Source organism: Zalophus californianus, chromosome 1 (genome assembly GCF_009762305.2).
Source record: "Zalophus californianus isolate mZalCal1 chromosome 1, mZalCal1.pri.v2, whole genome shotgun sequence".
Classification (NCBI taxonomy): Eukaryota; Metazoa; Chordata; class Mammalia; order Carnivora; family Otariidae; genus Zalophus; species Zalophus californianus.
Genome location: NC_045595.1, coordinates 168,702,207 through 168,722,355, shown reverse-complemented (window position 1 = coordinate 168,722,355; position 20,149 = coordinate 168,702,207). Strand labels below are relative to the sequence as shown.

At 40.4% G+C, this 20,149-nt stretch overlaps 1 protein-coding gene across 6 annotated transcripts in view; it reads left to right on the top strand.

Annotated features, from left to right (window-relative positions):
- The window catches only part of TMEM45A (transmembrane protein 45A), a 66,241-nt gene that overhangs the window by 27,220 nt on the left and 18,872 nt on the right, over positions 1–20,149 (top strand). The window contains exon 1 of one of the 6 annotated variants that reach the window (XM_027585685.1): positions 9,567–9,665. The exons of the other annotated variants lie outside the window; for them this stretch is intronic. The gene's annotated coding sequence lies outside the window, so the exon portion shown is untranslated. Of the gene's footprint in view, positions 1–9,566; positions 9,666–20,149 lie in introns of those variants that run through there. 6 annotated transcript variants of the gene reach the window in all.

Below are 20,149 nucleotides of genomic sequence, written 5' to 3'. Positions count from 1 at the left end.
TTCTATGTAGCTGTGATGCTGGCCGGACATTGAATAGTGGTGTCTAGAAGGTAGATGGGACCTCAAGAGATCATCCCATGTAGGAGCCTGAGGATCCTCACTGTGTCCAAGTAGATTCTAAGGAGTTACTCAAAGAAATCCCATCAGCCCTCCTGGGGCTTCTTACTTTTCTTGCACAGCAGTCTCTAGTTGGCTTTCCCTCCCCAAAGTCCTGTTATTGCTGGTTTATCACTTGCTTTTGGCCACTTTTAATTAGATGTCTTTTTTGACTTCTGTCAGTGAAAAACAGTGAAAAAAAGGCTTGAAGCTGGGAATATAGGAGACTTGTGGTTTAGTTACATCTCAGCTATGAACCTTCAGGCCAGCCTCTCTTCTTCCTGTGTTCCTGATCATATTTCTTAAGGTCCTTCACGGAATTAACCAGATCATGGACTTGGAAGTGTTAAAGGTTTCACAAAATTTAAGGTGCTATCATTAGCCAGTCTTTCCTCATTTGTTTTGTTATTTCTGGACGTGGTATAAGACTCATTGTTCAAATGAGGCAACAAGAGGTCTCATAGACTCATTGTCTCATTGTCTCATTGTCTCATTGTCTTCAGTTTAGACAATATTGCAGGTAGACTTAAGGGAAACTAGCCATTAAGAGTTCTTCTCATTTTATTTTATTTTATTTTTTTCTATTTTTTTAAAGATTTTATTTATTTATTTGAGAGAGAAAGAGAAAGAGCACAGAGGGAGAGGGATAGGGACAGACTCCCCGCTGAGCGCAGAGCCTGATGCGAGGCTTGATCCCAGGACCCTGGGATCATGACCTGAGCCAAAGGCAGACACTTAACTGACTGAGCCACCCAGGTGCTCCAGAATTCTTATCATTTTAAATAAATAACAACAGCAACAACAAAAAAACATCGCCAAAATAATTTTGACTTTTTTTTTTTTTTTTACTCCGTTAGTTTTGCATTACAACAGGATAGGTCACAGTTCAAACAAATTAGGTTACAAAGAACACATTGTGCTTTAGAGTCTCCTCAGTAAGAAGTCTTTTTTAAAGTAGGAAGCTTTAAGTGGAAGGAAATCTTTGGTTCAATATTGACTTTTATATTTGCAGTCAAAGGCAGAAATGAGTAAATATGGCTCCAATAATGTTTCTCAATTTTTTTTAGACCAAGACATAAAAATCTCACAACACCTAGTAGTAGATATTTTAAAATAAGTATTTAAAATACATAAATATAATTTATGATATCTATGATTTGGGGAGTATCATCTACATCAGGAATCACTGAACAAGAGACTTCATCTTACTTTGCATTTATCTCTTTGGAAAAATGCAGTATGCAGTAGTTTGTTGTCAAGAGCAGAATATAATACCTGGTTAGAGTTAGTGTACCATAAATACTTGTGAAGTGAGAATAAATGAAAGTTAATAAAAAAATAAGCTTTTACCAATTCCTTTATGGACACCAAAATGTCTATAAAGTACCCCATCTAAGGTACTGTGGTATGTGCCTATACGAAAAGAAATAAAATACCTACAGGAATTCAGAAGATGTCTTGTATTTGTTAAATCCAATGAAGGGAACAACAAGGTTAATATAGTGCCCATGATACTTGACCACCTTTATGACCAGTCCTTCCAACTTTGAGCCCCAAGACTCTTACTCTATTTGTTCAGAACTGATTTTCAGAAGAACCAGCCAAGAACCAATGATTTGCTGGCTCTGTTGCTAGGATTCATGAAGAGGTTGGAAGAAACACTGAAAATCATTGTTGACCAATGCTTCCAGCATTACCAAATATGAGATTGACCCATTTTTAACATCAGAGGACTTTTAAGATTCCTCCCTACCCCATCCAACAATTTGGTATGGCTGTACTTTTACTATGTATTGATTGAGGAAAAAAAGACACATTCATACCACTTCAGGTGGCATCTTACAATGGAATCCCGGCCCAGGGGTCCTCAGCTTACGTGATGAGACCACTGTTTCAGACCAAATTTCTCATTGCATGAATGAGGCACGGGGGCAATTTTGATTAAGAAAGAGCACAGGATGTTTATTTTATTTTTTAAGATTTTATTTATTTATTAGAGAGAGAGAGAGAGCACAAGCAGGGGGAGTGGCAGGCAGAGGGAGAAGCAGGCTCCCCACTGAGCAAGGAGTCCCATGTTGGATTTGATCCCAGGACCTTGGGATCATGACCTGAGCCGAAGGCAGATGCTTAGCCGACTGAACCACCCAGGCATCCTAGCACAGGATGTTTAAATATAGATTTGGAAATATTCAAAAGTCACAGCCTGTGACCTTGTGGTTTGATGGTAGTACATCTGACTCTAGAAGTCACAGCCAAATCAACTTGAGATTTCTTACTCAGAGAAACATGCTAGTCTCTTCTAATAGATTTCAGGCTTGGGGAAACAGAAATATTCTTGGGTTCTTCTTATTTTCATGGGGCACTTCAGTGTCAGTTTCTTCCCCAGCTTCATGGGTATTGCCTGAGAAACCTCTACCCCGAGCTGTTGCAATATTCTTTACCCAATGGAAATCCTTTCATGGGTTGCCAGATAAAACACAGGGTGTCCAGTGAAATTTGAATGTCAAATAACACATGAAATATATGGGACATACTTAGCCCCCCCAATTTTTTGTTGCTTATCTGGGATTCCAATGTCACTGGGTATCCTGTACTTTTGCTGTTGCTGCTGAATGTGGCATATCTACCTCCACATGTCCAAAGGGGTACCAAGTGTTGAAGGGTGGGAACTGAAAATGTGGGTGATGTTCCTGCACAGCTGTCAACACTGTCAACAATTACTGACATGTTTTCTGAGGACCTTTCAGATCTCTGTCAAAGGCTATGAGGCTTGTGTATAGTTTTCTCCGGAAGCCTTGCTGTTCTTCATGGACATGTCACCCAACTGTGATGCTGGCAGCCCAGGCAGCATTTACTCATTCCTCTCTATTCTCTTTGTTCATTCTAATTTACCTCCAGGTTTTGTCATGGACTTGGGCCCTGACCCTCTGTAAGGTGGGCGCAAAAGCAAAGGTGGCTATTTCTTTGGGTTCAAGTAATGACTTTAAGCATCAAATCAAGGGACAGAGAAAGGGGCAAGAGGGAAGGAGACCTCAACCCACTTGACCCCTCATGTTCCTGTATAAGAGTCAAAGCATTTTCCATGGAGCATGGTGAGCTATAAAACTCTCCACTTTTTGTTGTCTGAATGTGAGTTTAGAGGACCCTGGAGTTTAGATGCCTATGTGGAATTTAAGAAACAAGGCAGAGGATCATAGGGGAAGAGAGGAAAAAATGAAACAAGATGAAACCAGAGAGGGAGACAAACCATAAGAGACTCTTAATCTTAGGAAACAAACTGAGGGTTGCTGGAGGGGAGGGGGGTGGCAGGGATGGGGTGGCTGGGTGATGGACACTGGGGAGGGTATATGTTGTAATGAGCACTGGGTATTATATAAGACTGATGAATCACTGACCTCTACCTCTGAAACCAATAATTCATTATATGTTACTTAAAAAAAAAAGAAATGTATTAACTTTTTGATCATTTTAACCTATTACCAAATGTGTTGGCAAATTGAATTTTTAGAAATGTTAAAAACATTCTAATCAAATTTTCAAATTAAAATATTCATTTTGCTGAAGGAAAAGAGAAATGCCTATTTCTGTCTCTTTTTTTCTTAGTTTCTCTCCCCTATACATTAGATTCAAAATAAAACCTGGTATTGGACAAATTGTTTTCACTTATTTAATTTGTAAAATGGGATATCCTGGGATTTGTCTTCACTCCAATTGTAGAATCAATTATTGTATTCCAAAACCATGCAGAATACAATGACAAAACCAAAGAAACAGCCCATTTGAATGACTATCCACATTGAAATTCTGCCACCTCACAGCAGACCTGTGTAAAAGAATGACTTTCATAGCAAGTCCTGAGTCAGAGAATTTTTCTCTTCTTTTCTTTTTTAAAAGATTTTGTTTATTTATTTGACAGAGAGAGAGAGACAGTGAGAGAGGGAACACAAGCAAGGGGAGTGGGAGAGGGAGAAGCAGGCTTCCCCACTGAGCAGGGAGCCTGATGCGGGGCTCCATCCCAGGGCCCTGGGATCCTGACCTGAGCCTAAGGCAGATGCTTAACGACTGACCCACCCAGGTGCCCTGAGAGCTTTTCCTTTAAAGAGGTTGGAAAGAGGGGTGTGTGGGTGGCTCAGTCGGTTAAATGTCTGCCTTCGGCTGCTTGGGTCATGATTCCAGGGGCCTTGGGATGGAGCCCCGCATTGGGCTCCCTGCTCAGCGGGAAGCTTGCTTCTCCCTCTCCCACTCCCCCCTGCTTGGGCATGCTCTCTCTCTCTCTCTCTCTCTCTGTGTCAAATAAATAAATACAATCTTTAAAAAAAATAGGTTGGAAAGAAGGCACTGCAAATTAGGCTACTTATTGCATGGAATTTTGTTTCCTGCCCAGGAACCGGGATTTTGAAGGTTCATTTTACAAAATTCTCTGATGGTGAATGCCAAAGCCCACTGCCCCACCACCACCTCAAAGTGAGACCTCAAATGTTTGGTTGTGAGGGAAGAATATTAAGAATCAGAACATATGCAGAAATTAAAAATGGAGCACTTAGTGGTAGGCTCTAACAATTAGAAGAAAATACGAACTAGAAAGGAGTAGCATGAGTTGGCTTAAGAGTAAGCACTGCTTAGATTCATTCATCCAACATTGCTGAGTGCAAGCTTGGTGCTTGGATGAGTAAGGTGCTCTTGGTTAGTGAGAAGAGACTGAGAGTAGAAATGTGAGAAAATGCTGTGGTAAAGGGATGTGCAGGTGCAGAGAGGGTGCAGTGTAAATTCGACTGGAAGTTCAAGATCAAGAGAAGAGTCACCTCCAAGGCCAGGCCCTTCTAGCTTTAATTTCTCCCTTGTGAGTATTGGAGTCATAGCCTTGGATTTCTCAGGACAGCCTTGATTTCTAATACGCTGTTCTGTTGTCAGGTCCAGTGACAAAAAAACTGGGTTTCTGTTTGACACTTCCATTTATTTTCATCCTTCCCAAGTTTTTAAATGGAAAATTTCAAGAAGATCCAAAAAATAGAGAGAAGAGTATAATGTACTTGTTAGCCAGTTTCAGCAATTACTAATTTATCTATTTCCTCATCTGCATTTTCTTCCCCCATTTTTTTGTGTTAGAATTCTCCAGAGAAACAGAACCAGAAGGGTGTGTGTGTACGTGTATATAAATATATGGGGAGGGGGCGGGGAGAGAGAGGGAGAGATTGAGAGGAGATTTAAGGAATTGACTCCTGCAATTATGGGGGCCACCTAGTGTGAGATCTGTAAGGCAAGCCAGTAGGGTGGAGACCCAGGGAAGAGTTGATGTTGCATTTTCTCTTGGGAAGACAATCTGGAGGCAGAATTACTTCTTTCCTCTTAAGGCCTTCAGATGATTAAATGAGCTCTCCCTCCCCTTCCCCCACCAATGTAGAGGGTAATCTGCTTTTCTCAATGTCTACAATTTAAATGTTGAACATTGATTGTATCTAAAAAATATCTTCACAGCAACATCTAGATGGTGTTTGACCAGAAACTGGGTACCGTGGGCTTAGCCAGTTTGACATAAAATCAACCATCACAATTTTGAAGCAAATCCAAGTCATATTATTTGGTCCATAATATTTCAATATATATCTCTAAAAAATAAAGATTCTTTAAAAAAAAAAAACTTAGACACATGCTAGTATCACCCCTACAAAATTTAAAATCCTGAATTATTATTGTTCAAATTAAGATCCAAATAAAGTCCATACATCATAGTTGTAGATACTATTCAGAAGTCTCTATTGGTATACAGGTTCTCCCTTTATCTCTGTTTTTCTTAAATTTATCTGTTGAAGAAACTAGCTTGTCCTGTAGAATTTTGCATCATCTGGATTTTACTTGTATTCCCATGATGTCATTTAACAATGTTCTTCTGCCTCTGAATTTCCTATCGGTTGGTAATTATATAGAGAGGTTGAACCACACCCAAGTTGAATTTTTTTTTGCAAGAATACTTCAGGCACATCTTGTTGGGTTATCGCTCCTGGGTGTCAGCCATCTTTGTTTATTATTGGTTGAATTTATTAATTCACTAGGGTTTATGAAATTCTAAATTCTATCATTTCTTCTGCATTTTCTAGCTGAAATATTTATATAAGGAGGAGTTTCCCCTCATTAACTATTGAGGTATAGTTCTTCCTAATTCTTTATCTCAGCATTTCCCAAATTGAAGTTGATAATTCCTAGACCTCAGCTGACATGTTCTTCTGAGCAGGGAAAGATGTCTGTAAACTTTGTATTATAATAATCTAACTCTACACTTTCATCTCAACAAGAGCTGAGAAATATAAGCATATTCTAGATCACCTGGATGAGCGTCTTGTATCGGAGTTCAACCTATGATATCAGTGCTGGAGCTTACATTTGTATTCAGGACTGTGACAGGCAGGAAGCACTGCTTTAATTTTCAAGGGTTGATGCATAGAGAACATGGACTTAACATGCTGAACAACCTTTTGGTGGAATTTAATTTGAATAGAAATTGAGTCAATTTGGGGACAAAATAATATACATATTCTGGACCAAAAAGAATACGTACTGTAGTTGTCAGTGCAATAGTCATACTGTGAAAAGCCATTTATTTTAGCAGAAGTAATTGTTATATTTGATTTGCATTAGTTTATTTGATTTTTGTTGGTTTTGTAGTTTTGCTTATATTTAATTTGTAAATTGGTTTTGTTTTTATAGTTGTCCAAATATATCTTTTTAGTATTTAAGAAAGTTCATAATAAAAACAACTTAAGTCAGGGCACCTGGGTGGCTCGGTATGTTGAGCATGGGACTCTTGATTTCAGCTCAGGCATGCCCTCAGGGTCGTGAGGTTGAGCTTTCCATGTCAGACTCTGCACTCAGTGTGCAGTCTGCTTGAGATCCTCTCCCTTGGCCCCCGCCCACTCTGTGCACACATGCGCACTCTCTCTCTCAAACAAAAAAAAACAATTTAAGTCAATATAATGGCTTTGAGGTAATTTTTTTTCCTTTTAAAATGTCTGCATATTACTCAAGTTTGAGAAACACTGCTTTATCCCATTCTGGCTTTCATATGCTATTAGCAAATCTCACTTTCAGTGTAATGTGTCTTGTTAAGGAGTGACGCTCCTGCTGAGGGTATTTGGAGTCCAACGGTGTGTATCTAGAGACCAACACTCTAGAACACTCAAAAAGAGGTGTACTGGGGAGAGGGTAGTTTGGGGCCTTCTGCCCTCCCTGACAGCATTTTAAACCACAGAGGAGCAGCACCAGCTTCCTTGTACATTGTTCACTGGAGTCTTGTGAGGTCTGGTAAATGGAGAATCTTAGGCTGAGCCTGCACATTACCAAAACAACTCTTAGGAAAGATAAAAAGTAGAACCAAAACCATCTAAAGCAGTCTTCTCCAACTTTACTGTGCTGATGAATTACCTGGGGATTTTGTTAAAATGCAGATTCTGACTCAGTAGATCAAGGGTGGGACTGGAGAAGCTACAGTTCTAACCCTCCCAGGTGGTACTGCTAGCCTTTACCCAGTATATTAACTGTTTTGTTTCTATGTCATGGTCATTTTACTTGATTTTTCCATGAGGGAATGCATATGAGGTTCTCAGTACAGTATTTGAGATAGAGCCCAGCATTCAGCAAATGATTCTTGTTATGTTGGTACCACTAGCTTTTGAGGCCTGGAGGGCAGAAATGATGGGAAAGAGGATGGCGATTAGAGGTGGACCGGCTTGAGTCAAGATTCCAGTTCTTCTGTTGACAAGTTTTTTGACTTGGGCGGGTTAGCTTTTCAAGTCTCTGTCCTGTTAAACGTGAAATGGGGAGGAGAAGACTACCTCATGGAATTGAGAGGACTTTAAATGGCTCTGAGAGGGGTGGATGCTCTAAATGGTCATTTTTCTTCCTTTGTCCCTTTTGGACATAGACTTGGGGTTGAGTCTTGGGTCCGGTCATGACACTGTTGTGAGTCTCATTACAATTCTTGCGAAATGCACCTCTTTATTATTATCTCTAACATGGGGATAATAATTATGGTGGTTAAATTAATTGGTGTGTGTCAGGAGTGTTGGCACATAATAGGAACGCAGTCACTGTGAGCCTTTCCCTCCCCTCCCTTCACGTTGCAGTTGGTGAGAATGACTAACCTAGGTCAGTCAGCGTAAGAGAAGGAAGGGCCCGGTACTTCCAACTCTGGCTAACTAGAATCATCTGGAGAGTTTACAAAAGGAAAAAAAAAAAAAGAAGGAAGGAAAGAAAGAAAGATTCTCAGGCCTCGCTCCCAGAGATTCTGATTTAATTGGTCTGGATGGGGGGCGGGGAACCAGACACTCTAAGTGTTCTTATGGCTCCCAGATGTTTTGCAGTGTTAGCCATACGGAGAACCACTGCCCTAGTAGACAGTGAAACCTTGATCACTATCACACAGCCCTTAGCATTCCTCCTATTTTTCAAGGCCCTGCCACACCTCATCCACCCCCACTCCAGCTTTTCTGGTTGTTTCTTCTTATTCACTTGTCTAATTTGCACGCATTCCTTTGCAACTCAACTCCTCGTCCCACTTGATCTTTCAGCTCAGCTCAGCCCAACCCAGCTCAGAACTTCAGCAGTAGAACCTCTGTCCCCACCAACCCAAGCTGAGCCTGAGCGCTCTCTCATTGCTCTGTGTTATTTTATCAGTAGCTGAAATGATCTTGTTTCTTTCTTTTTTTAAAATATATTTAATTGAGAGAGAGAGAGAGAGAGAGACACCGAGAGAGGGAACACAAGCAGGGGAAGTGGGAGAGGGAGAAGCAGCCTTCTCCCTTGGCACACTGGGGTTAGCACTTCCGGAGCCCATTACAATCAGGCAGGGCAGGGGAGATTGGGCACGCAGTGCCTCCCAATTCCACTCTTCACATCCTAGACACACACAGAAGTCACACCCGTGCTAGCCTGAGGAGTTCCCAGAGGGCCCTCTGGAGAGCTTTGAGATATTTATGCAATGCCTACTATGTGGCAGGAATTTTACTAGTACAATGTCAGTTTATCCTCAGCTTTATAAGGTGGTTCTATGAATAGCATCATTCCCATTCTATAGAAGAAACTGAGGCAAAGTTAAATAATATGCTTCAGGTCAAGCACAGAGTGGTGGATCTGGCCTTTGGATGCAAGCAGTTTGATTCTAGAATTTGGGTTCTTAATCCGTTAGGGGGAATTTTATTTTTATTTATTTAATTTTTAAAGATCTACTTATTTATTTTAGAAATAGGGGGAGGGGCAGAGGGAGAAAGGGAGAGAAACCCAAGCAGACTGTGCGGAGCCTCATGACGCCAAGATCAGAGTCCAATCCTCAACATGCTGTGCCAGCCAGGTGCTCTGCCCTATGGGGAATTTTGAGATGTTGATGCCTGTGTTTACCCAGACTAACTAAAGCAGAATCTCTAGGGTTTGCAGCCCAGGCACTGGTTGTTTTTTCAAGGGATTCTATGTACAGCCAGGATCAGAAGTAGACAGCACTACGCTCTTGAGCCTCTCTCAATGACATGGAACCTGAGAGTCTGTTGAAGGCTCCTTCTATTCCTGTTCTCTTCTTCCCCACTGTAAGCGATTTTTAAAAATTTTTATTTCTATGATTGTCAGAAGCCCTTCTTGTGACTGGCATTCCTAAGGGGGTGTGGTAAGCTTTGGCCTCCCAGAGAGGTCCACCCCCTAATCTCTAGAAACCTGGACGATAATTACCTTACGTGTGTCAGGGTAGCAAAAGCTGACCTCTACCCATGTTAGGTTTTCAGCTGGGACTCTTTAACAGAAAGATAGATAACAAGAGAAAAAATAGTTTTTTAAACATGTGCAGTGCACATCACTCAGGAGAAACCTTAATGAAAAGTAACTCCAAGCAGCAGCTTAGAATTCTGGCTCCTAGAGCATTTTTAGCAAAGAACAAGAAATTTGTAGAGAAAGGACAGGACAAAGTCCAGCAGTTTTAAGCTTCCAAGGACAGCAAACTGTAGGAAGATAAATATATGGGAGGGAACTAATGGAGTAAGGTTTGTTTGTAGATTTCTCTGGTGCCGTCTCTGGGCTGATAAGGATCTGCCTCCAGTGAAAAGGGCATTTATTTCCTGGGTTAGTCAGTAAAAGGGAGGTTAAAGAAAGCTTTTCCTGCGTTCCTAATTGCCTTCAGCTCAAATTAATTTTTATGTCAAAGAGACGTATTTTGAGGTGACATATTCTGGTTTCCTTCCCATGGTGAAAGATACTTGGAAGATTTGATTAAGTTAAAGATTTAGGAGTGAGGAGACAACTATGGATTATCCAGTCCAGCCCAATGTAATCACAAGGGTCCTTGTAATGGTGAGGCAGGGGAAGCTGAGTTAGAAGGATGAGTGGCAACAGAAGAATGGGGTCATCGTCAGCAAGAGAGAATGAGATCTGAGTGAGACCCATTTCAGACTTCAGACTTCCAGGATGCTAAGATGTTCAATTTGATTGTAACTTGCAGTAATTTGTTAAAGCAACAACAGGAGATGAAAACAGGGGTATTTAGTGTAGTATTAGTAGTAGTATTAGTATTTAGCAGAAAGGAAATGACCAACTTGTATCACAGAGATCTGGGTTCCTTTTTTGCCTTCTACCACTTACTGGCGGTAGACGTTCAGTCAAGCTGCCGAATATCTAATGCCTCTTCTGTGAAATGGAACCAGTAAAAATGGATGTGTTTGAGGGCAGGACTGGGCCAATGGCCTCATCCACTTCACATGTGTTCCCTGCTGTAGCCTTGATCTTTCAGCTCAGCTCAGCCCAGCCAAGCTCAGAACTTCAGCAGTGGAACCTCTGTCCCCACCATCCCAAGCTGAGCCTGAGCGTGCTCTCATTGCTCTGTGTTATTTTATCAGTAGCTGAAATGATCTTGTTTCTTTCTTTCTTTCTTTTTATTTATTTATTTAATTGACAGAGAGAGAGAGACCGAGAGAGGGAACACAAGCAGGGGGAATGGGAGAGGGAGAAGCAGGCTTCCCGCCGAGCAGGGAGCCCGATGCGGGGCTCGATCCCAGGACCCTGGGACCATGCCCTGAGCCGAAGGCAGATGCTTAACCAACTGAGCCACCCAGGTGCCCCTTATTTCTTTCTTTACTTGTCAGAGGCACTTGCCAAAATCAGGAGTCATTATTTCCTAGATTGGGCCTATTTAAAAAAAAAAAAAAATTAAACAGTGAGACATAAATTTCTTGACACCAAGAGACAGAAAGACCAAAGAGTGATTCTGCTGACATTTCCTCCCGTAGGCCAACTAAAATTGTACAATATTCAGATAGCGCCATACTGGTTTCAGCTTCGGCTTATTTTATTCATTTATTTTTCCTTAAACTGGATTTGAACATAACTTCTCCTCCTTTGCCACCATTTCCATTATTTGAGGGTGGACACAGAGCATTATGACCACAATAACTGTCTTTTTCAAGATGGGAAGGTGTTCTATACAGACCTTTTTGTTTATACCTGATCCACATATAATTGGCAGTGATGACATCCAATGCCAAGTCCTTGACCTCATGGATATCGTATTTAATGTCAGGCTCCTCTTTCTCCTTAATAGTACTATTAAACAGCAAACTTGAAAGATTTTTGTCTAAAAAAGTCATGGGAATCTTGCAAACATTATTTTTTCCAAATGATGGTTTTTTGTTTTATTAATTACAATAAAGTGTACTTTATCTTTCTGAAAAAGGTGTACCTAATCTTGGTTGGACTTATTTTGATACAATAGTTAACAGTTAAATTTGTTATATTTCCCTTTTTCTTAGAGAGAAGAAAAAAAATCCTTTTTATGTTTAAGGGGATTTGACGCAGGGTCTTCTAACCAGTACTTCTTAATTGGGGAAGGGGATATGATTTTGCCCCTCAGGGGACCTTTATTAAAACCTGTAGATATTTTTGACTGTCACAACTGGGGGAAAAGTACTGCCAGGATCTAGTAGGCAGAGGCCAGGAATGTTGCTAAATAAACATCCTACACAGCACAAGATGACTCCACACACAAAGAATTATCTGGCCTGGAATGTCAGTTAGTGCTGTTGTTGAGAAACACTGCCCTAGACCAGTGTTTCTCAAACTTTAATGTGCATGCGAATCACCTGGGGATCTGATTAACATGAGGGTTCTGATTCCATCACACGTCCCCAATAGATAGAGCTGGACCTGGCACACTGTAGTTGTTCCATAAATATTTGTTGAAAGCATGAGCAAAAAGATGGAGCACTAAGGGAATGAATGGATAAGCAGGTAGCCAAGAAACTAGAGATCATTCTCATACATATATCTGAGCATCCTTAGAGGCGCTTATTCCAAAGAAAACTGAATTTCTTTTCCACAAAGCCAACAATTTATCAAAAGCTCAGGGCATGACAGATTTCCTCAGATTAAAAACTTCTTTTCTCCGATGTCTCACACTGTCCCTTCTGACACAGGGTGAAGGTTACTTGGGTGGTTGCCAAGGCTGAATGTGTGTTGGCTACAATGGAAAAAAACTGGAGGCCCCAGCCTTGGCCCCACACCTGAACCTGCCCTAAGGGAAAAGGATCCAGATCAAATCATATTTATGTGTGTGTTGGCAGCAGGGAGAAAGGAGGAAGTGGATAACTAAAATAGGTTTTTAGAGGAAAATCAGGTTAGAATGAATTTCATAGAATTGCCTGGTGAGGAATGGACATCCACCAGGGGGCAACTCATGGTTGAAGTGTGGAGAATGGGATGACTGTGTAGTTTGTAAGACTGTGAACTTCAAGAACTCAGAGATTCATTAGCCTGAACTGGCAAATCATTTCCTCTTTACATATTCTTGGCTCTCTGGGCTCCTACTGATTACCTTCTGTCTGCTACCCCTCCACACACAGAAATCCAAACCAAGCCAAAATTTGGAATCTGATCCTGGAGTGCCTCTCCTTCTCAAGATGGTTCCCATGCCCTGGAAGGCAATTTGCTTAGAATCCAGACACATCTCTGCTGCCCTTCTGAGAACTGGTTGTGATAGGCAGAAGGGAGAAAAGGAAGGGAAGGGCAGGATGCAGGAAGGTGGGTAAAAAAGAAGTGAGGCAGCCAAGGCCATGAGAATTGGGCGACAAGGTGTTCTCTGTAGATATGCCAAAGATTCATCCAGATGTCATTATCAATAGAGCCTCTGACAACAACAGCAACTCCCCTGGTAGAAGGTGTGATGCAAAGGAATATGTCAACATTGTTGATTCAGGTGTGGTCATTGCATTTTATCCATATATGCTTAATACTGAGTCTCGGCCACTGGGTGCCTGTGCCTCTACCCTGAACCACAGTGTCATAGTTTTCTTTTGTGGGGGGCGGGGTAGCCGAATACTGGGTGTTGGGAGTCATGTCTTTGCTGAAACAGTTCATCAAGACTGGTAAATGTTCTGCATCCTCCTTGAGGCTCCAAGAGATTAAAGTTTGTTACGAAGCAGGGTTAATGGAGACTGAGATTTGTATTTCACCAGAATGGGTTAGTGAAGGAGTTGGAGGAGTCATCTTTTCTGGACATCTTTAAACAAAACTAGAACATCTTTAAATAAAACTTCTAAACCGTTTAATAGTTTTATGTTCTGATGCTCAAAACATTAAAAGTTTAAAAGCTCTGATACTCAAAACATTCAGTTGCTTCTTATTGCCCATAGAATAAATTTTAAACTTTTTAACCTGGCATTTAAAGTCTTGTTTATCTGGCTCTAAACCACCTTCTCAGGTTTTTTGTTGTCATTGTTTTTTTTAAGAAGAAAAAAAATTAAACATGGAAAGCAGCAAAGTAGGAATAGAGGGGAACATCTACAGTTTGATACAGAATATCTACATAAAACTTACAGTTAACATCATGCTTAATGGTGAGACCTTGGGTAGGATGATGAGTTTTTAAATGCAATATCAAGTACACAATTATTCTTTTTTATTATTTATTATTTTATTTTTTTAAAGATTTTTATTTATTTGACAGAGAGAGAAACAGTGAGAGAGGGAACAAAAGTAGGGGGAGTGGGAGAGGGAGAAGCAGGCTTCCCGTTGAGCAGGGAGCCAGATGCGGGGCTCAATGCCAGGACCCTGGGATCATGACCTGAGCCGAAGGGAGACGCTTAACGACTGAGCCACCCAGGCGTCCCCACAATTATTCTTTTTTTTTTTTAATTAATTTATTTATTTATTTGAGAGAGCGAGAATGAGAGAGAGAGAGAGAGAGAGAGAGAGAGCACATGAGAGGGGGGAGGGTCAGAGGGAGAAGCAGACTCCCCGCTGAGCAGGGAGCCCATGCGGGACTCCAGGATCATGACCTGAGTTGAAGGCAGTCGCTTAACCAACTGAGCCACCCAGGCGCCCTCCCCACAATTACTCTTGAAAGAAAATATGTGTTAGATCACATGAAAATTAAAAATTTCCGCTCTGTGAAAGCACTTTTAAAAAAAAGATTTATTTATTTTAGAGAGAGAGAGAAAGAGAGAGAGACATAAGCATAAGGGGCAGAGGCAGAAGGACAGAGAGTCTCAAGCAGACTCCGTGCTGACCGCAGAGCCCAACACGGGGCTGGATCTCATGACCCTGGCATCAAGACCTGAGCTGAGATCAAGAGTTCAGTGCTTCACTGACTAAACCACCCAGGCACCCCTGAAAGGCACTTTTAAAAGAAGGAAAAGGCAAGTCACAGACTGGGAGAAAATATTTGCAAACCATACATCTGGCATCTGGTGTAGAACTAATACCTGAAGTATATAAAGAACCCTTAAAAGTCAACAATGAATAAATGAACAATGCAATTACAAAGTGAGCAAAAGATCTGACTGGATTACTCATCAAATAAGATATCCAGATAGCACATTATCATATGAAAATCTCCTCAATATCATATATCATTAGGGAACTGCAAATTAAAATAGCAATAACACTACACACCTATTAGAATGGTCAGAATCCAGAACACTGACAATAGCAAATGCTAGAGACAATATGGAAAAATAAGAACTCTGTCATTCGTTGCTGGTGTCTCTCTCACTGTGTCTCTCTCTGTCAAATAAATAAATAAAAATCTTTAAAAAAATAATTAAAAAAGAATAATTGTGTACTTGATATTGCATTTAGAAGACAATTTGACAGGGGTGCCTGGGTGACTCAGTCGGTTAAGCATCTGACTCTTGATTTTGGGTCAGGTAAAAAAAAAAGACAATTTGGCAGTTTCTTACAAAGCTAAACATAGTCTTACCATATAATCCAGGATTATGGTCCTAGATATTTACTCAAATGAATTGTGACTACTCAGTGTTTATCAGTTATCTTTATTACAAATACCTTCTATGTCTGCCATGTGTAGTTTAATTTTATTTATGATACATTGTGGTAGAGGCACTATAGACCCAGGGCTGAATATCGACCCCAGCTCCATTACTTATCATCTCCATGACCTTGGACATTTTAGTTCATCTCTAACTTTGTCTCAGTTTCTTCCTCTGTAAAATTTAGAGGTGAATTTTACTGCATTTAATTATACTTCAATAAAACTCATTGAAAAGCAGGGCGCCTGGGTGGTTCATTTGGTTAAGTGACTGCCTTTGGCTCAGGTCATGATCCTGGAGTCCCAGGATCAAGTCCCACGTCAGGCTTCCTGCTCGGCAGGGAGTCTGCTTCTCCCTCTGACCCTCTTCCCTCTCGTGCTTTCTATCTCTCATTCTCTCTCTCTCAAATAAATAAATGAAAAATCTTAAAAATAAAAAACTCATTGAAAAGCAGACACAGAGACTCCTTCTGCCCTTTCTTTCTCCTGCAGCCTGGAACATGATTGTGATGGCTGGAACTTTGGCAGCTATCTTAGATTATTAAGATAAAGCCCATGTTGAAGGGGAGGAGCAGGGAAACTGAAAGAGGCCTTTACACATGATAGAATTTCATTTCCGTATCACATAAAACAGTTATGAAAATGGAGTATTCAGGGATGGGACAGTAGATCCACAAAGTTGTCAGCAAAAAATATTTAAATCTATTTTGTGTAACAACAGAAAAATCTTAAAACTTCTAGATGTCAAAATAATAGCTAACATTTATTGATTGTTTTTTGTTTACCAGTTTCCATTCATGTACTTTGCATTATACTTATTTAATCTTCACAAAGACCTCTGAAATAGATACCTTTATCACTCTGATTTTACAGATGAAGAAATTTATTTAGGGATGTATCAGTTTGTTCATGCATTCACTAGTTGATGGGCATTTGGGCTGTTTCTGGGTTTTTGGTTATTATGAATAAAGCTACTATAAGCATCCATGTACAAATCTTTGTGTGGACATAATTTTAATTTCTCTTGGGTAAATACCTAGGAGTGGAGTTGTTGAGTCAAATGATAACTGCATGTTTAACTTTATAAAAAGTGACAAACTTCTTTTGAATGGGGCTGTACAATTTTGTGTTCCCACTTAGAGTGCATAAGAGGTCCAGTTGGTCCACATCCTTGCCAATATCATCAGTATTGTCAGTCTTTTTAAATTTAGCCATTCTGGTGGATGAGTATTGGTATTTGTTATTTTAATTAACATTTTCCAATTGACTAGTGATATCGAGCATCTTTTCTTATGCTTTTTTGCAATTCACATATAAAAGCTTTAGTTTTTTTAAAAAAATATTTTATTTATTTATTTGTCAGGGAGAGAGGGAGAGAGAGAGAGCACAAGCAGGGGGAGCGGCAAGCAGAAGGAGAAGCAGGGCCCCCCCCCTACTGAGCAAGGAGCCCGATGTGGGACTCAATTCTAGGACCCTGCGATCATGACCTGAGTCAAGACAGACACTTAACCGACTGAACCACCCAGGCATCCCTAAAAGCTTTACTTTTTGAAGAGGTCAAATTTATCAGTTCTGTCCTTCATTACTTTACTTTTTTTGTATTTTGTTTAAAAAATCCTTTCCTATCCCAAGGTCATAGGGATATTTTCAAATATTTCCTACTAAAAATTTTATTTTCACAATTAAGTCTTCAATCCACCTGGAATTTATTATTTATTTATTTATTTATTTTTTAAAGATTTTATTTATTTGAGAGAGAGAGGAGAGACAGTGAGAGAGTACGAGTGGGAAGGAGAGGGAGAAGCAGGTTCCCTGCAGAGCAAGGAGCCCAATACGGGGCTCGATCTCAGGACCCTGGGATCATGACCTGAGCCGAAGGCAGATGCTTAATGACTGAGCCACCCAGGTGCCCCTGGAATTTATTTTTTAATCTGGTGTGAGGTAGGGATCTAGTTTGATTTTTATTCATTACTAGAGACTCAACTGTAAAAACACTATTAATTTTTTTTACTGATTGGTAATTTGTATTGTTACGTTTGCCATTTACCAACTTCCCATATATGTAGGTGTTCCAGGTGCATTTTCTGTTGTGTTCTACTCCTATGGTATAAATGGCTTCAATATCTCCTATAAGTTTCTGCCACAAAGAGTTTATTCATGCTGTTTCTTATGTCTAGAGTGCTCTTCCCTGTCAGCTCCCCCTTTCTTTCCTTTTTCTTTTTATTAACATATAATGTATTATTTGTTTCAAGGTCACAGGTCTGTGATTCATCAGTCTTAGACAATTTGCAGTACTCACCATAGCACATAACCTCTCCAATTCAGCTCCCCTTTCAAAATCCTAATGATTCTTCAAAGTCCAGCTCAAATGGTCCTTATAGTCTTACAGGATCCTGCCGTATGCCTTTCTTACTCCTCTAAATCAAATGAAGGGACTCAGCATACCTTTAGTAGTTTATTCCTTTACCACAAATCTTGGCTCATCTCCTTGGTATCATAGTCACATGTTTTTGCCTTCTTTGTTCTGCCAATCTGTAAACGTGTATGTGTTGCTCTTGTAGACAGAATAATGTCCTCATCCCACCACTTTGATTCCTGGAACATGTGAATAAATTACTTTACATGGCAAAAAAGAATTTTGCAGAGGTGATAAAACTAATGACCCTGAAATGAAGAGATATTCGGGCAGGCTCAGTATAATCATCTGGGTCTTTAAAATTGGAGAACATTTGCCAGCTGAGCTGTAGCAGCAATGAAAAATAGGTATATTTGCTCACCATGGAGTTCCCAATAACCTGAAGCAGATTGTTAGATGTGTATGTAGTACTCAGAAATTGTTCATTGACTTGAATTGTGAAGCAGCATGAAGCTGGGAACCATAGAATGATTTCTTTAGGTTCTTACCACATCACTGATACTTATCTCTAGCATCTTCATTTTGTCAAGTGAAGTCATTGTAGATTACTCAGACCAGCTTTCTTTTGGTTGGCATCCCTTTGCAGTCTGACTCTGACTATAACAGTGATAAATAAATATTCAGGTTACATGCAGAGCTTCACTTCCTTTACATGCACAGACAACTCAATGGTAGAAAGTCCTAGAAGAAGGAACTCTTTCCTTACGGTGTTTAACCTAGTCAAAGAACTTGATGAGTACTGTTGGGTTCATCTGCAAACCTCTTCTGGTCTTTGCCTTTTTCTAGGGGAATAGTCTGAGATTTGGAATCATATATAAGGACCTTGAAACCCTGGCTCTGGTCTTAACTAACTCTTTGACTTAAAGTAGGTCAGTAAATCTCTTGGAGTCTCAGTTTCCTCATACCTGTGGTGGAAGTAATAATACTTCCTTGAGTTGTCTCAAAAATAGAATAAACAGATGCATGAGAAGTTATTAGCATGAAGTGGATGTTCCACTACAAACAGAAACAGTCCAGGCCTCTATTTACTTTGAGGAGTTCGTTACAGCAGGTGATTTAACATGACATTTGTTCTTATTTTCTGTTTGTTGGTTTTATGTTTTTAACACATATGTCTTTGGATTGGCTCATCCTGTGTCTTTTTTTTTTTTAAATGTAGAGTTCTATTTGTCATTCTGGATGTTTGGTTAAGAATAGCCCATGTGGGGCGCCTGGGTGGCTCAGTTGGTTAAGCGACTGCCTTCGGCTCAGGTCATGATCCTGGAGTCCCGGGATCGAGTCCCACATCGGGCTCCCTGCTCAGCAGGGAGTCTGCTTCTCCCTCTGACCCTCTTCCTCTCGTGCTCTCTATCTCTCATTCTCTCTCTCTCAAATAAATAAATAAAATCTTTAAAAAAAAAGAATAGCCCATGTGACATGGGTGGTTTCAGTATTTAAAGATTGATAGGGGTATGGGTGTAAGAGACTGGGGTATAAAAGAGATCAAAATAAAATAAAATATCTTAATAATGTATGATAAAATAAAACAAAACAGAATGGCAGGGCTCTAGTATTGTTGTTGTCTCTTCTGGAGCCGGGTTATCATTCTGGCCTCAGGAGCAGTTGTTGAGCCACCCACCTCTGCCCAATATGAAGCCTGATGTGAACAAGCCCATCAGAGTTTATGACACTGATAAGAGACAAATGGCCTCTGGGGTATGGTGATAGGGAAGTCACATTTAAATCTCAGTGTCTTGGTGTCATTCTGCTTGTCTCCACATAGCCTAAGTCTTTGGTTCTCAAAATTTAAGAATATAAAAAAATAACTGATGAGCACTTATTAAAAGTGCAGATTCATGGGTCTCCCCCCTGATGATTGATTCAGTAGATCTGAAGTGGGTCCCAAGAATCTGCATTTAATTAACCACGTCCACTGTTTCTGATACTGGTTGTCAGCCAGGTCAGTGTTTCAGGGGGATGGGGTTCCAGAAAGAAACCCATCATTCATTGGTGATTTATTGAGTGCTAATTAGGTGCAAAGCATGATAGAGGATATGGCCCTTGCTCACCATGGGTTTATCATTGAAAGGGGAAGTAAGACTTGTATACAGACAGGATAACAGCTGCTAGCTCTTCAGGTTAGAGTCAAACTGCTGCTGCTTCTTCCCATTTCACTCTGTGTAAACCTCATGTTGGTTTAGAATGCACTTGTCTCTCTGGTAGTTTGTGTATTCCTTGAGGGCAGGTGAGCTTCACTGATGAACTGCAGCAATTTTGTTTCATCATCTTTTCTTATTCTTATAACTTTGGTTTTGGCTATGACTCCAACCCTAGCCCCTGTGACAATCTCTCCTGAGGCACTGCATAGT